We start from the raw sequence: 13,347 nt of genomic DNA on the forward strand, positions 1-13,347 counted from the left end.
TGACTTGTTCATTGGGTAGATTACCTTACTAGAGGTTATACTTGCTGTTTAATTTAATAACTGCATTTTAAATCCTAACCCTTCGTTGAGTGAGTCTGTGTAGGCAAAGGGGCAGAATTGGACTGCCCCCAAAAATAACCGTCTCACTAGACCATAAAAAAGGCCCACAAATTGCCCAAAAATTGGCCCATACACACCAGCCCATCAGGCACGACTTGATGGCCCAATAGGCCATTCTGCGATGGAGTCTGCGATGGGAAAGTATAGTGAAAAGAGGATCGCTGCACTTAAGATGTCAAAATAAAGGGCTTAGATATTATGGATCAGAGCTTCCTATTCAGGCAGTAGTGCAATTTTTATAATCAAGAAAGCAGCGTTATTTCCTCCAATTGAGTGCAAGTTAATGGTAAAATTAGGTTGGGTCACTTTCTGTTCGAAATGTTCCTTCTTTTCTGTCCCCAAATGGTGGCCCATGATGTGTAGGTCACTTTTTTCCCTTTCTCTTTTTGCAGTTTCTTCAGGAAGCTCACTATCATTTCAAACTAGCACCTACGGTGGTCTCATCTTTACTGTCCGAACAGTCAAAATACCTTTCATAGACTACAATGGGATCTCCCGGCCAAAAACACATCCTCACCCTCCAATTTTTTTTACAATCAATTGAATTCAACATTGGAGCAGGCAGGCTGCCAAAAGCTGAAATGCAATTCCAAAGGGGATGATGTAAGGAGCGCTTGAGCAAAACAAACATTCACCCCCAGTCAACTGATCTGGGTTTAATCCATCACCATTCTTTAGCTCACTCCACCACCCCAGTTCAGACATGGTCATATGCAAATCAGTCTGACCCTGTGCCTCATGGGAACAGTCCAGTCCGAACTGCTAAGCCATGTCTTCCCTGGACCGGAAACAAGCATCCTGGGACCGGTTTCGGATTCATAATCCTCATCAGCCAGGCTATCTTGAATACAGTGGTAGAGGGAGCAAGGGACCCACCTCTGGGAATACCCTGCCAACTTAGGGTGAACAAAGCGATACCAAAGGGAATGATGGATGGAGGGCTTGAGCAAATCAAACACTCACCCCCAGTCAAATGATCTGGGTTTAATCCATCACCATTCTTTAGCTCACTCCACCACCCCAGTTCAGAAATGGCCATATGCAAATCAATATGACCCTGTGCCTCATGGGAACAGTCCAGCCTGAACTGCCAAACCATGTCTTCCCTGGACCAGAAACAAGCATCCTAAAAGCATAGAAAATGGGTCCCACTCCCCCAGGGTAGGTAGGAAAGAAACAGTTTTGGGCTTAATTTAGAAATGTAACAGGGAACACTGGTACACAGCTGATGGAAAAAAAACAAGTCTACCTGAACGTGAATTTTGCCTTGAGTGGCACCTTCAGGTATTCCTATTTCTCTGCCATCAGCGGTGTACCAGTGTTCAGTGTTTTATTTGTCTACAAAACATTGACATGGCTCATTATGCTAAATAACGTTTTATATGTGTGGCCCATGGCTGCAGCCCTTCTTCCACTGCTGCTGGCTTTTAACTTTAAAAAATATTTATTTTGCTGCAAAAATGAAACTCCATCAGCAGCGGAGGAGGAAGAGCTGCAGTCGTGGGCCCCACACTATAAAATATTATTTAGCATAAAACCTTGAGAGCCTCTCTAACTACAGCAGATTTTTCAGCCTTTAATATATAAGCCACCACTATAAGCCCTTAAATCTAGTGGCAAGAACAAACTGAAAACTACCACCTGACAGGACCATAACGTCGTAATGACGAAAACACAAAGAAAAAAACTAACGACTATCTGAACCCCACCCCCACGCAAAAGGAATAGAATTCAATGATTCAAGGCGGAAGGGTGGTAATGGGGTACCTGATCTTCACAGGATAAACCTTTGTCACTTGATGGGAGAGGGGGCGCTGGCGACTACATGGAAGGAGTGGATACTGATCACCTATTGAGGGGGCGCACATTAGAAACTTAATAGAGAGGGGTGAACTTGAACACTACTGGGACCTGAAAAATGAGGTGGACTCTAGGCACCTAAAGGTGCAAGTGGGGATGCTTTAAATCTTGAGTTTGTGCTTCCCCAGCCCAAACCCTCTTAAAATATACTGCCCACCAGTATGGGGGACGTGTGATTCCTACACCTTGTAATCCTCATTGGCTTATGTGGCATTTCCTATAGTCTGATTTACATACTTGTATGATTCATTGTCTCTGTATAATTAGTGCGTGGTGTAAAGTACTGTGACACCCTACACTGATATGAGTAGCGCTATCCAACAAATGAAATGCATATGACAGAGTGGCTACGGACTGATGAAGGGCACTGTTGGAGGGTGGTGGTAATGGTATCTGTGGAGAAAGAGGTCATTGGTGGGGCGCCAAAAAAGACTTTCACACTAGCTAATGCTGGCCCTGTCATGGCCTTTCTGTTTTTATTTAATTAGCAGTCAGGTCATTAGGGCAACTGTGGAACACATTAACGTGTGTGCTAATTATATTTACTGCTCTATTCAATGTTTTAAGTTTGAAGGTGATTTTACTAATGTTTTTTTACTGAAATAATGAAAGTGGTACTGGATGGTGGCTGATATGGGGCTGGGAATCAAAGGTCAGCTGTGAGATAAGGCGCACAGGAGAGGGATTGTAGAAAAGTGGATAATCAGGCCTGGAATTACTTGATTTGAAGCCTGGCCTGTTGAAATTTGAGGGCTTGCACTTCGGTCCAGACATTGCTCTTACTTTCAATTAATACCCCACATGCTGTGTATACACACAGAATCAATCTGTTGTACCATGGTGACTGTTTGCAAGTAGATATGATGTAATATAGGGCTTGTAGCATACCACAAGAAGCGACAAATTGGTCCCACAGTGGCCCACCCAATTGCACACTTGGCCCACCTAAAAAACAATTCCTGGAGCCAGGCCTGGTGGGGACTGAGAAGCTGATATAGGTGAAGTCTGAAAAGGAAGTGATGTGACAGTGTGGAGAGGAGCCCTGTGGAGCTGATGAGGGAGGGTTGCACTGGGAATGAGGTAGTCATGGGGTCTTCAGGAAGGGGGTACGCACCATGAACTTTAAGGAAGCATGGAGATAGAAGGGTCCTGATGGGAGTGGGGCACACAGTGAGACTGTTAGTAAGGAGGAGACTGTAGTAAGGTAATCCAGACTTATGGTAGGTTGTAAGGTTATATTTATTTCTAGTTAAAGTGACAACAGGTGAGGGCCAAGGAAACGATGTCTTCTCTTCAACAGGTCAGCATACAACTGACTCGAACCTTAGAACACAAGTACACCAAACACTCTACATTCTATCTCGCGGTATCAAGAGAATGCATATCAAAGAAATATACAACATAACACATCCCCCCTCCCACACAATGAAAGGAAAAGATGTAGAACCTGGAAGGGAAAATAAAGGAAAAACAAAAACACAAAAAAGAAAGGAACACAAAATCAACAGCAAAATTCTACACATGAACAACATGTTATACAGTGAAATCCTTGAGCCATCTGGGGGCAACTCTGGTTCTTTTGTCAGGCAAAACACTGACCTTATCTTGAGTACCAGATATGCCCAGACTCGTGGAGGTAGATGCATTGGTGTTAGACAGGAAATCATGACTGCCACTCTCACCCACTCCCCCTTCAATATGCAGAGGAAGCTTTGGCATTGGCCTATCCACAGATACAAAATCATTATCTAGTTGAGCCTGAACCTGACTATTCTCAAAATGGTCCTCCACCCAATCAAAATTATTGACATCGGAATTTGGAAGAATGTCAATATAATGCTGATCAGGATTTAAAGCAATGTTCTTAAGATTCCATACTCTTCCATCATCTAATCTCACCGAATTCCTCAAAACCTCCGCAACTTTACAAGGAGGTTCAAAGCGACTTTCCCCCTTTGGTACTTTGAAGGGCTTCTTAACTCTTACCCAATCTCCAACCTTGACAGAGACATCTCTGGTGTTGTGATGAGAGTCATAAAACTCCTTGCTCTTGTCGTGACTGGACAGCAAATTACTTTTGACCTCAACAGGAGACCAAGAAACTATTTTCCCATCAAAGAGCCATGCAGGGTTAAATTTACATCTCGCTGTTCTGCCTCTCATCATGGTGAACGGGGAAGTGCCAGTGCTGTTTTGTACAGTGACCCTGTATGACCAAACTGCTTTCTGAACTTGTACTTTCCAGTCGAGCTTACTATGTACTGAAGCCTGAATGACCCCCTTAATTACTCTGTTAAACCTTTCGACGGTGCCGTTCCCACTAGGGTTGTACAGTGCGGTAGTCTTATGTTTGATACCACACCTGTCAAAGTATTCCTTAGCCTGTTTGGACGTAAATTGGACACCATTATCAGATAACACACAAGCTGGCAAACCCTCCATCATGAATATTTTATCTAAAAAACTAAGCACCGTCAGAGTGTCCACTCTGTCTACAATTTTTACAATAGGCCATTTGGAAAAGAGGTCAATGGCAACTAATCCATATTCTTTAGAATCCCCAATGGGTCCAATTATGTCGACTGCGACAGTGTCCCAAGGGAAGTCAGGAATTAAACCCTCACTCATCCTGGGCTTGAACGTTTTAAGAGTCTTGTCAGCAGACCCACAAACTACACACTTCTTAACAAAAACCTCAGTTTCACCGTCAATTCCTGGCCACCAAAACATTCCCTTGACGATAGACTTGGTTCTCATAATACCAAAATGCCCCTCATGACAAAGTTGCAAAATTTTCTTCCTCAAGGATACGGGTGGAACAATTCTATCACCCCTAAAAAGTACGTCATTTTCTGAGGACAATTCCATACGGATTTGCCAAAAAACATCCAATCCAGGAATGCTTTTCTTTTTGGGCCAGCCCTTGCAGATGTATTCTAAAACATTTTTTAACACAATATCTTTGTCTTGTTCAGCTAACCATTCAGTTTTACTTATAGCAGGCTCACCACAGTCATGCACTAAAGCCACACAATACTCACTCCAAGGGTCATCTTCACATACTTCGAGAGGAGGTGGAAGTCTCGATAGACAATCAGCAATACAGTTATCCCTTCCCGGTAGGTAAACCATTTTATAAATGTACTCCTTCATCCGCATAGACAACCTGGCTAATCTCGCAGATGCACCAGAGATGCCTTCACACGACAATATACGGATCAAAGGTTTGTGATCTGTACGAATGGTCACAGGCTTGCCCCAAACAAATGCTCGAAAATGTTCTAATGCCCATGCACATGCAAGGGCTTCTCTTTCGATAATGGGATACCTACTCTCCGCAGGAGAAAGGGCCCTAGAAGCAAATAAGATGATCCTCTCCTTACCCTCCTCATCAAGTTGTGACAACACGGCACCTAAACCCTTGTCACTTGCGTCAGTGGTTAACACACAGTCAATATTGGGGTCAAAACTGGCAAGTGCACTCACATTTTGTAGTTCATTCTTGATCAATTTAAACTCTTCTTCACACAACTCACTCCAAACAAACCTAGTGTTCTTTTTTAACAGTGCTCGCAAATTGTAAACCTTCGCAGCAAAGTTTCTTATAAACTTGGCACAGTACTCAGCCATGCCAAGAAATGCTTTCACCTCATCTTTGGAAGCAGGAGCAGAGAACTTAACAATATTTTCAACTAAGGTAGGTTTAGGTTCAACTCCTTCCTCACTAATGATGTGTCCCAAATATGCAACACTCCTTTGACTGAACTTGCATTTGGATAACTCCACAGTCAGACCAGCTGACTGTAAGGTTTCCAAAACCTGTTGGAGTTTTGAATCATGGCACTCTTTGTCTTTTGCTGCAACCAGGATATCATCCTGAAAAAATGAGATGTTTTCCATGTCCCCAAAGAGTTTGTGCATCAACCGCTGAAATACAGCAGCGGCTGAGGCCAAACCAAAAGGCATGCGCCTGAACTGGTAACAACCAAACGGTGTAATGAACGCCGTTAGGTTCTTAGAGTCGGGATCTAACTTTACCTGGTGGTAAGCGGCAGAGAGATCAACCGTGGAGAACCATGTAGCACCCTTAAGGGAAGATACCATCTCATTGATTCTAGGAAGGGGAAATTTTTCGATCACAATATTGTTGTTCAAATGGCGTAAATCGATGCACAAACGAATTTTTCCGTTGGGTTTCCGGGCAACCACAATCGGCGAAATCCATTCCGATGTTTCAATCTCTTCTATAATACCCTTGGCAAGTAATCCCTGAATCTCCTTTTTAACTTCCTCCCTTATCAGTATTGGTATCGGTCTTACTTTGTGAACCTTGGGTTGTGCGTCAGCTTTTAAAATTATTCTATGTTCAAATCCCTTCAGGGCACCTAGCTCCTTACTAAACACTTTAGGAAATTTTTCAGAGAGTGTTTCCTCCATTCTACTACAGTCATCCAAAATTAAAACTTTATCTTTAGAGTTAGGATCTAAGATGATGTGCAATTTCTTCTGGTCGAACCATCCTAATACTGATGGTCCCACCTTTGCCACATATAATTTCGCTCTTGTGGATCTGCCCTTAAATAGAAATGTAAGCCACCTAAAACCAATCATTCCAATTCTATTCCCCGTAAAACTGATTGGGCAAACATCTGATGGGTATAATTGCTCACCAATCTTCTTTACAAACTTCTTTCTCCAAACCTCTTCATTTATAATTGTATATGGGGACCCAGAATCTGCATATACACTTATCACCACTCCACCAAGAGATATCTCGCAAATAGGTTTCCCTTTAAGGGAATCCTCTGAAATATTAATCACATAGTTCCCACGAATACTCTTTATGCAACATTCATCCTCACCATCTACCTCTTCCATACTCTCCTCTTCATCTTCATACACATATTTCACGTTACTGCGTCTGCGACACATCTTACTAAAGTGACCTAAAAGTCCACAAATACCACATTTTTTCTTTAACGCTGGACATAGTCTACTAAATGCTAGATGCTCTTTACTGTCACATCTATAGCATCTCCTATCTTCCGTGTTCCTGTTTTGAACTCTTGTAGGCTGACCCGTCCATCTCCCTTGTTGTTGTTGCTGTTGACGAAAATTCCTATTGGGAACCTGAATCTTACAAACAGTTCCCGACATCTTGGACACATCTTTTTCGGTTTCTTTCACCACGGTGGCACACCTTCCTGACATTTCAGATTTTCTCATGATAGCTACCACATCGTCAAGAGGTGCATCTCCATTGACCCAAAGACGATCTTGCAAACCTGAGTTGTTGTTATGCATCACAAGTTGATCACGTATGAAGTCATCATGTAAATTATCAAATTTACAATCAATAGCAAGTTTTCTTAGATCATCCATCCACTCATCCACAGTTTCCTCTTTGGTTTGCCTTCTTTGAAAAAATTTGTGTCTTATGACCCCGATACATACTTTGGGAGCAAAGTATTTATCCATATTTTTGATGGCATTCTCAAATTCATCGAGATCAGAATCATCAGTTTTACTCATTCTCGAAAATGTTTTTAAACCTATGGGTCCTAGGGAATGTAGTAGTAGTCTCTTTTTCTGTTCAGGTTTCATTTTTTTCGTTTCATCTACAGCTTCCAAATAGTTGATAAAATACTCTTTCCATTCTAACCATTTTATACTTGGTTGGTTACCTTTGACCCAAAATGGTTCAGGAGGACTAATGGAAAAATTTTGTTGTGCCATATTCGTGTCCTTATTCACAGTATTAACCAAGGAATCACCTTCTTCCATGCACCAGAAGGTAAATAACAACTTTCACTCGACCTTCTCACCTGTATGATGTCACTATATTCAATTCTACATATATTTTATTTCGTTTTATTTTTTTTTTTTTTTTTTGAAGTTACCTTACTGTAATGTCCGGAAAGTACCTCTGTAGATTCCGCCTTCTTCTTCTTTTTTTTTTTTTTAAACGTGGCCTTCTCCCGATCTGTTACAACTTCTCCTCGAAGTGCCGGTCTAATTTTCTGTTAATAAACACAACGAGCTAAAATGGCCGCCACGTTGGGGTCATGTTGCGTGACCCGCGTCTGATGTCAGAGGACGCGCTGGTGACTGACGTGCGAGCTTCTCTGGGAGGACGCGCTGGTGAATGACGTGCAGGCTCCTCTATACTCAGCGCGCGCAGTGGAATGGCGAGCGCAGTTGAATCATGCCAGTAGGATGTCCACCAACGGCTGTTCGCAGAGGCCTTGACTAAATTAAGGTCGCGCTATGTAAGTAACGCAGTCAATTACGCAGTCAGCAAGCGGTGGTAGTAAAAAAAAATTTGTAACTCACAGAAGGCTTTTGTTCGGCTCCGGTCCGCTTTTCTTTCAATTTCTTTTTTTTTAAGATGAGAATTTCCTTTGAATATATATATTCTCTTTTGAAACTTGAATGCTTTAAACGCCAGTTTCCCTCGTCGCCAATTTGTAGTAAGGTAATCCAGACTTATGGTAGGTTGTAAGGTTATATTTATTTCTAGTTAAAGTGACAACAGGTGAGGGCCAAGGAAACGATGTCTTCTCTTCAACAGGTCAGCATACAACTGACTCGAACCTTAGAACACAAGTACACCAAACACTCTACATTCTATCTCGCGGTATCAAGAGAATGCATATCAAAGAAATATACAACATAACAGAGACATTGTAGATCTGAAGGAGGGATATGATGTCAGGGTGCTCACATATCACATACATGTCACTTGTTTTGGCTGCATGTCACATACACATGACTCAGCCAAGGGTGCCGAAACTAGAGGTGAGGCAGGTGCTGCAGCACCCCACATATCGGCCAGGGCGTTCCACCAGACACCAGGCAATAATAAGGCCTGTTGCCTTTTTGTAGCACTCCATGTGTGCTCTAAGACAATCAAACATTGTCAGCAGATTATGGGAAAAGCACAATCTTACCAATAACTATTTTTCCATTTGTCAAGTATGGCTAGGTTTACATTTATTTGCCTTAAAAGAGAGGACTAAACAGATGTAAAACATTTGCTTGCAGCCTTTACTCAAGGATACAAATATTTTAAAATGTTTTACATTTTGTATCGAACTTTGGTAGTAGAAAGGACAATTCTAAAGTGTGACTTTAAAAAACCCCATTTATAATAGCGTAAACATACATAAAGAATATTCCGTTTAAGTCATGTACACATGAGACACATCAATCTATTTTTTGCTTATTTGTGAATGTCCCATGTTCTCCAGCTGCAACCAAAAAACAGTCAGGCCCACAATAGCTTCTAATGATTGACTCCATAGGCACCTGCAATATATTCTGCCATATATTGTTGAATAATTACACCCTAAGATATAGTTTTTCTATCAACTTTCCAATCTCTTAACATTTTCACTGTGGATCGTATTATAGTTTGCTTTGTTATGATGTATTTTAATACACAGAGCAATAGTATAGTAGCAGATTTATATCTGTTTTTGTTATTTTCCCCATTTTTTAGGTATATGGAATTTGTGTAGCAGGCACATGAATGCAGCAATGCCCAATGCTTGTTAAAGGCCCACATCTGCCCCATCCAGACTCGCTGACAATGTTTGCTTAATGCATGCTGCCAAAAAGATGGCTTTATTTGATTTGCATTGCCTAGATGCTGCTACAGGGAAAGCTGTGTTGAACATTTGCAGCTTTGATATTTGTTTCAATACATTTTGACCACCTTTTTCTTGTTCTTCTATTAAATTCTTGAAATATAAAAGAACCACATTTGATGATTTTGAATGGACATTATTAATTTTGTAAATGATTTATTTTAAATCCAGGAATTTCCAATTGTTGTTGCTCGGGTTATACTATGCAAGTATATCTATCTATCTATCTATCTATCTATCTATCTATCTATCTATCTATCTATCTATCTATCTATCTATCTATCTATCTATCTATCTATCTATCTATATATTCCACACGCAGTCGTTCTCCTTTCTTTCAAAGAAACGATATCCAGACCACAGCTCAGTTCAGAAAAGTGTTTTATTCACAAACGCACTCGACGCGTTTCGGGAAACAAGTTCCCTTGTTCACGAGTGTTAGTGCAAAATGACATTACAGTTTAAATGCAAATCATGTGACTTGTGAATTTCGTGGACATAGAAAGCAGACTACCCAATCGGATAATATCTGGAGCTATGAAAACACACTTGCAGTGAATGGCAGCAGGTTAAAACAAAATGAATCGTACATAATTCATAGTGTAATACAATATCTGGGGTAAATGTAGGTCTTGATTATTTGGATAACCTTGAAAAAAAAAAAATTTGAGTTGTGTTGCACCAAAGCGTAATTCGAACTCCCGACCTCAAAACACCCTAATGCTAGGTGCACTAACATGCCATGTCACTTTCATCTCAGTCATTTACTCGCCACAGTGGGCTGTCTGGCAGTTCGTTTGCGCAAAGCGCCGTCCTGAACGCTCAAAGTTCGTGCTCATTCTCAAGCCCCAGTGGGCGTGTGATCAAAATTATACCGTTTTGGCAACGTATCCCCGAATTGGCTTATTCTTTGCTTAAAAAAACGGTGCTTGGTCCCAGGGCCGGTCAATCTGCCGTCCTTCAGGCACAACCCTTAAATTAGTCGGTCATACTATTAAATGCAACACTTGATACAAACTTAGCTCCAGCCTCTCTGCCTTTCATGTGCTGTGTCTCACACTCTCCCAAGTTCATTCAACAGGTACCTGCAGTGAAAGAATAAATGAATAAACGTGAATATATTTCCCACATTCTGCCATGATTTGTGCACAGTCATACATTTAAAAGCAAGGTTTGCTGCGGCTGGCATACTTTTAAAGGCAATACAAACATTATGTTATATTTACATTTCTTTTTCAGGCACCAAATACCTAAAGTTGCATTGTCGTTTGTCATCCAAGGTGTACCCCCAGTGCCTCATCACAGTTGTGGCCAAGAGGTCGCATGGTATGGTACTTTATAATAAACCTTGATTCAAGGCGTCTCAGTTCTTGTAGTCTGTTACCACCTCTCTCTCTTACCGGAATATGATCCAGTACTGTAAAGGATAACAGACTATTGTTACTCTGGTGGTGGGTTGCAAAATGCCTGGCAACTGGAAATTGTTTATCCAGGTTCTTTATAGCCCTGAGATGTTGTAGGACCCTCTCTTTTGCAGGTTTAATTGTACTACCCACGTAAAATGTTTTACATGGGCATCTTAGTGCATAGACAGCAAACTCTGTATGGCAGGAGACATGTTTCAAGATCTTATGAGGGGCACAGTATTCAGACAGCTTTTTTTCTTTCGTGTTGTGGCTGTACTTGCAAGCCTTGCAACGGCCACAGACAAAAAATCCCTGAACCGGGTTGCTTCTTTTTCTGTTGGCAACCAATGTTTGACATACTTTGTCTTTAAGCGACATGGGTCTTCTATAGGTTATTTGTGGAAATTCAAGGATACTTGATTTCACGTCTTTGTCAGTTTGCAAAGCGTTCCAGAATTTGTTGATGGCACATCTCACCACTTTAGACTGTGAATTATAGTCTGTGATGAACCTGATTGTTTTCTGACTCTCACCATTTTATATGTCTTTCTGGGTTGACTCTTTGTTATATACACTTTTTTGACCGCTGCTGCAATACATTTCTTACTGTACCCTCTAGCTTTGAATCTTTCACACATGACCATTTTTTCTTGCTCAAAATCTACCATTCTAGTACAGTTTCTCTTTGCTCTAAGGAGTTCTCCCAGTGGGATAGAGTTGATCAAATTCCGGGGGTGACAGCCCCGAGCATGAAGGAGGCTATTTCAAGCCGTTTCTTTCCTGAACAGAGCTGTTGTGAGGCGCTTGTCTTCTATCCTGACTTTGAGGTCTAAAACGTCTATTGTAGTTTTGTCAATATGGCTCGTGAAGGTTACGTTAAAATCATTAACATTTAGAGTTTGAACAAACTCTGTGGCTTTTTCCTCACTGCCCTCTCAGATGATGAAAATATCATCAATATACCGGAGCCAAGTACGGACTCCGGTCTGGTATTGATGAACTGCTCCTCCCACCAGCCCAAGTACAATCCGGCAAAGCTGGGAGCGAAGCAGGTTCCCATCGAAGTACCCAGCAGTTGGTGATATATACTGCCATTAAACAGGAAATAATTCTGGGTGAGACATGTGTGAATCATATCCAGTAGCATTTCCGTATGGAACAGATAGGAGACTGATCTGCCACTCAAAAAGTGCCTACAAGCCCTTATCCCCTGTTCACGCGGGATGTTAGTATAAACGCTGTTCACATCTAGGGTCATGAGTAAACAGTCTGCGTTAAGTTCAATGTTTGCAATTTTATCTCAAAAATCACCTGAGTCTTTAGGTAAACAGGGAGATTTTGCACTAAGGGCTGGAGAAAATAATCTACATACCTGGATGTATTCTCCAGGCAGCTGTTTCTAGAAGAAACAATGGGCCTACCCGGGGGGTTTGTAGGGTTTTTGTGCAGTTTGGGTAACAGATAAAGCGCCGGCAGTTTAGGGAACTTACATTTCAAAAAATTATACTCATCATTCTCAATAGGTCCCCTATTTTTCCATTCCATCAATTGTTCTTGGTACCTACTATTTGCAGAATCATAGATTTTTCTAGTACTCCTCTCATATTTTTCCACATCATTGAATTGTTTTAAACCTTCATCAATATACATTTCTCGAGATAAGATAACAATATTTCCACCCTTGTCGGATTTCTTAATAACAACACTGGTATCATTGCTTAGATTGTCAATAGCTAGTCTTTGTGCTTGAGCGAGGTTATTTGTACCCCGCCCGTTTTTCTTGGCCAGTTCTTTGAATTCATTCACCACTCCTTTTTCGAAAACATCAATGGCATCATTGGTGATCATGGGTAAGAAAATGGATTTAGGTTTGAACCCACTATTACTGTTAAGGTCCAACCTGATGTTTTCGTTTATCATGTTCAGGGTGGGATTTTCAATTACTTCAGGGTCTCCCCCTAAATCATGAAGTACTTGTAGCATTTCTGCATCTCCTATCTCAAGTGTGCTAGGGGGTGGTGCTTTGCTGCCAGACTCTTGGTTCATTCTAGTAGCAAACCACTTTTTTAGTCTAAGTTTTCTAGTAAACTGAAAAATATCTATTCTACTTTGGGTATAATTAAAATTGGCAGATGGACAAAAAGATACACCATAAGACAGTACCTCAATTTCATCTTCATTAAGGATCCTGTTGGAAAGGTTGACTACTGTTTTCGTATCTTTCATTTTAGTTTTCTCTGGCCCCTTGTCCTTGTTCCCACTGGGCTCGAAACGGCAGCTGTCATTACGTTTTGCTTGTTTCCTCCTTTGCC

The sequence above is a fragment of the Lissotriton helveticus genome, chromosome 7 (assembly GCF_964261635.1).
Source record: "Lissotriton helveticus chromosome 7, aLisHel1.1, whole genome shotgun sequence".
NCBI classification, from domain to species: Eukaryota; Metazoa; Chordata; class Amphibia; order Caudata; family Salamandridae; genus Lissotriton; species Lissotriton helveticus.